Source organism: Mauremys mutica, chromosome 3 (assembly GCF_020497125.1).
Source record: "Mauremys mutica isolate MM-2020 ecotype Southern chromosome 3, ASM2049712v1, whole genome shotgun sequence".
NCBI lineage: Eukaryota > Metazoa > Chordata > Testudines > Geoemydidae > Mauremys > Mauremys mutica.
Window position 1 is genome coordinate 203,998,458 of NC_059074.1, and position 5,144 is coordinate 204,003,601.

Sequence of the window (5,144 nt, forward strand, 5' to 3'; positions counted from 1 at the left end):
AGGAGGAAAGCAGAAAGATGAAGGCCAGTCAAAGTAAACCAAGAAAGCATGGGCCCCTAATGACCCTTTCCCTTCTTAACTTTTCTTGCATCTGTTTTAGTTGGCTGTACTGAGCACATGTTGTCATATTCATCATTGATAATACCTGGATGGAAAACCATATGTAAAGTGAATTAATGAAATCAGTGTGTGTTCTGCGAGGGGTACGTGGAAGTGCATTGAGACTATTTTCAACCTTCTTAAGCCAGTTTGAATTTGACACAGAGCAACTGGTGTAAAGACACTTGGAGGCCGTAGTTGCTTGAAGTGGCTTCTAAGGCCCAGATCTTGCAATGAGCTTTATAAAGGCAGAGCCTTGAGTCCGCACAAAGCCCCACTGAAGTCACTGACATTCCTTGTGAGCCAGAGGCCTGTCCATGCAGAGCTCATAGCAAGACTGGAGCCTTGATCTATGAAGGCACATTTTGTGGTTTTGTAACTCACTGTGCCTGAATCCACAGGGGACACGAGTCTGTTAGAGCCCCATTATGGGTGTTTTAGCTCAAACCGTAGTAACTCATGTGTTTAGCCATTGATGTTCCTGGTTCAGTCCCTGGTGTGTCAGTCAAAATGGCAGCTGTTGCATTTGTCCCGATTTCTGCAGACAGAGCAAATACACTTCTGTCGACACAATCAGAAAGGTGGCATGAAAGGTACTGTGATGGGGTGTATCAGGCTCTGAGGCCCCCTGCTGGAGGCCTTCTGGTCCTATAACACCTGCCTCAGAAAAAGAGCAGAAGAGGTGAGTCCTCCAAGCTGCTTAGAGAGGCTGCAGGGAAGCAGCCAATCAGATCCCAGCAGATTCATATAAAAGGAACTGCAGGGTGTCAGCAGGTTCAGTTGCTGGCTAGAGCTAGAGGAGCAAGGAAGGTTCTCCTGGCTGGCTGCTGGAACTCAAGCAAGACTTTAGCCTGAGGTGAGGATGAAGCTGAATGTGCTGGGGAAGTGGTGTATGGATCAGTAGCAGCAACACATTAGCTAAAGGGACACAGCAGGTGGCTGCTATTTGTAGGGTTCCTGTGCGGGGACCTGGAGTAGTGGGTTGTCTGCAGGGGGGAGTTTCACTCCAGCTGCAGGTGATGTGGCTGAGTGCCCTGAGAAGAGAGCTTATACGAGCCCAGGGAATGAGCTGAAGCCTCCAAAGGTGGGCAGTATGTGCTGAAGTTTAATGCTGTGTAAGGGGGATGCATTGAACTGAAAGTGCGACTCAGCTGGGGTTGGTCAAGGCTCACTATAGAGCAAAGAGTCTCCAGGGAGGAAGCCTTGGGGGCACTGCTCCATTCCTGAGCAGGAACTATTTGAGAACTAGCCCTGGTCGGGCTGTGGATACCAACCAGGGTACTGGGAAAGGCCCTATTGGACTCTTACCCTGGAAGAGGTTTGTTTTACACATGAACTGTATATGACTCGGCTGAGTCACTGAAAAACCACCTGAACAGCAGGGAGTCTGGTGGCACCTTAAAGACTAACAGATTTATTTGGGCATAAGCTTTTGTGGGTAAAAGACTCACTACTTCAGATGCATGATATGAAAGTTACAGATGCAGTTATTATATAATGACACGCAGAGAAGGGAGTACCTCATATAATGCCTGCATCTGTAACTTTCACTCCCTGCATCTGAAGAAGTGAGGTTTTTACCCATGAAAGCTTATGCCCAAATAAATCTGCTAGTCCTTAAGGTGCCACTGTACTCCTTGTTTCCATGAATACAGATCAGTTACCCCCTGATACTTGCCACCTGAACAGAGCACTGTAAAAGCTGAGAGAGCAGGCATATGCACACCTGATAGAAGGCACTCACATGAAGTGAGTGGCCACCTATCACTGGTGCCTTTAAACACCTCTAAATATCTGATTCTTAAAAAAACCCAACAATATAATGTCCCGTGTAAAGCCTGATCCTGTAAGCAGGGGTTGGAGTCCACCTACTCCAAGCTCATAGCAGGACCCTCACTGCATAGTGCTGGTATTTTAAAAAAAACAAACTCTGGAGTGGGAGGGATTGAAATGTTCCTGACCTTCCAGAGCTGTCCTCAAGATTCCATTTTTATACAATAGATGTGCAGATCAGATTCATTCCCTCTGTCCTAAAACATGAGTGTTTTAGGAAGGATGGACTCACCAAGACATTGTTTTAAAGAACCAAAGCTCGTGATAAGCTATAGGGGAGGAGGGATAGCTTGGTGATCTGAGCATTGGCCTGCTAAACCCAGGGCTGTGAGTTCAATCCTTGAGGGGGCCACTTAGGGATCTGGGGCAAAAATTGGTCCTGCTAGTGAAGGCAGGGGGCTGGACTCAATGACCTTTTGAGGTCCCTTCCAGTTCTAGGAGATTGGTATATCTCCAATTATAAAAAAAAGAGGATTTGGGGGCATATGGTAACTGACCAATAAAATATCACTCATAGTGAAAACCTGCTTTTTTTTCCCCTGACAGCAGACTAAATCTGCTACTGTATATTTCCTCCTCCTCCGTATAACCACTCATAAAATCTGCCCTAAAACACACCTCTGCTCTGATACCTACAAAACCATGTCATAATGATTCGGGACAGGGCCAGCCAGGACTGCTGCTTTCTATACCAGCTATGATTTCACTGGGATCTTGTTTTCATCCCTCTGTTCACATGCTGTCATATATTTATACTGTGATCTCTTTGGGGCAGATATGTCCTTTTTTTATTATAGCACCAGAACAATGGGGCCCCATAATTTCCACCTATATGTGGCCTACTATTTGCTGAGAGTTCACATCAAAGATTTGCTTTGGCAAGTTTGTTTAAGCTTTCTCAGGGTTCTTTACTATTTCAGCTTGGATATTTGCATACATTGAAGATACAATAGTTTGGGGCTGATTTCATTAAGTTCAACTTCCTGTGGTATAAATGAATAATGCAATAAGTCAGTTACATATATACTGCAGCCTGTTCTGTAGTGCTGCATTACAGTGAACCCCCTGGAAAGGACATACCATGCTGCAAACCCCCAGCTATGAAGAAACACACACTGCATTAGGAGTGTGAGCTAGACTCATAGCCATCTGGGCTAGTGAGGCACAGGATGGAAACACTGAATCTATTGCTAGTGAACAGGATCAATTTTTCCCCTTGAGTTTAGGCTCTTGTAAGCTGGTCTACATACCTTGGGTCCATTTGAAAACACCCCCATGCAAAATGCATCTGTCCCTGTAACAGGTCCATGCAAAGAATCTATTACAATCATCATGTGACTCTACCACAGAAACTTCATGACATTCTGAGCTATGACCTTCTTGTTAAGAATCTTATCTGATCCAAATGCAGAGTGGCTGATCTATTTTTCTTAAAATAGAGATTTTCAAACTGGTCCTCACGGTACTCCTGGGTGTCCACAAAGCTTCTCTCGGTGACTATGCTCCTCTCATTTTCCAGATGTTGTTATAGCAGCCCCATCTAGGATTCTTTTTCTCTTTTCAGAGTTTAACCACCTCAAATGGCAAAAAACAAGACTGTTGCCCACAGTGCAGAGAGGTGATTATTTCTTTGGATTAGGTGTTTCTCTGGTGGTGGTTTGCACCATCTGAGGATGGAGCCTTTTCATTTTAATCATGTATGAATGTAAAACAATGATTTTTTTTTTTAAATTTCAGATGAGAGAAAAAAGATAACAAGGGCCAGATTATGATCTCCCTCCTTCATGCTGTGTGCCACCTTACTCCACAAGTAGTCCCATCGATTTACATGGAACAACTCGGAGTTAAAGTACTACTCAAATCACTTTCCATGGGGGGGTCATTTTGCAGTGACACTCGCTACAGGCACACTGCAATAAAACTGGTAGCATTCTTGGCTCTGACCATTCAGAGGAAGCCAGTGTCCATTTTTAATGGGGCATTTGACATTCTAATGGGAACAAACAGAGTGGCATGCAGTCCATCTCCCAGAGGATGTTATTCTAAATCTTAGAGGGCCACTATCATTTGGGGAAACAGAAAAAATTGATTTTCCTGATATTGTTCTGCCCCCTTCAAAGGAAATTCCAGCAGTGGGAACCTTCCATGAAACAATAAAATGAGCTCATCCTGGTCAGGGTGCAAGGGCTCGGATTAAATGGTATTTTCCTCCTCCATCTGAAAGCTGATCTTGAAATAACAAGTGGATGGATTTTGCTTTCTCTGTCCAAATGTAAGAGCATTTATTAGCGCTCTATGGTTATTACAGTTCTCTCTCCATCAAAGGAGTGATGTTCTGGAACAGCCTTCCAAAGGGAGTAGCGGGGGCAAAAATACCTCACTGGCTTCAAGACTCAGCTTGATAAGTTTATGGAGGGGATGGGATGAAGAGACTGCTTACGAAGGCATATAACCGATCTATGACTGCTAGCAGCCAATATCTCAACAGCTGGTGATAGGACACTAGATGGGGAGGGCTCTGAGTTACTACAGCAAATTTGGTCCCAAGTGTCTGGTGGGTGAGTCTTGTTGATGTGCTCACAGTCTAACTGATCACCAGATTTGGTGTAGGGCAGAAATTTCCCCTGGGGTCAAATAGGCAGAGACCCTAGGGGGTTTGCCTTCCTCTGCAGCATGGGGCACGAGTCACTTGCAGGTTTACGCTAATATAAGTGGTGGATTCTCTAACTTGAAGTCTTTAAATCATGATTCGGATGCCAATAACGCAGCCTGTTACAGGAGTGGTTGGGTGAGGTTCTGTGGCCTGCAATGTGCAGGTCAGACTTGATCATGATGGTCCCTTCTGGCCTTTAAAGTCCAAGTCTACAGTAAGGCCCTGATCTCGCAAGCTTTCCCCTGCTGGCAGACCTTTTCTCCCACATGGGGCTCCATTGAAGTCACTCGGGCCCCGGGCAAGCATAGGGCTGTGCCCAAATGGAACAGTTTACAAGATCAGGGCCTAAGGCTCCAGTTCTTCATACACAGACATGTGCTTAGTCGGTGCATTCCCATTGCAGTCAATGGAACTTGGAGAGTTAAACCACATGCTGACTGATTCGCAGGATCAGGGCCTGAAATAGGAGATGGCAAACTTGTAGCTGTCTAGTAGAGCAGCACCCATCTGGCACCTCCTGAAGACTTGGAGGATCTTCTCTGGGTGTGGTACCAGGCAA

General features: G+C 45.4%; 1 long non-coding RNA gene across 1 annotated transcript; it reads left to right on the forward strand.

The window, feature by feature from the left end:
- Window positions 1–897: 897 nt before the first annotated feature.
- Window positions 898–4,080, forward strand: LOC123366033. Its single transcript, XR_006577891.1, has 3 exons — window positions 898–955; window positions 3,497–3,550; window positions 3,670–4,080. It is a non-coding gene; the product is annotated as an uncharacterized LOC123366033 (long non-coding RNA).
- Window positions 4,081–5,144: the final 1,064 nt, after the last annotated feature.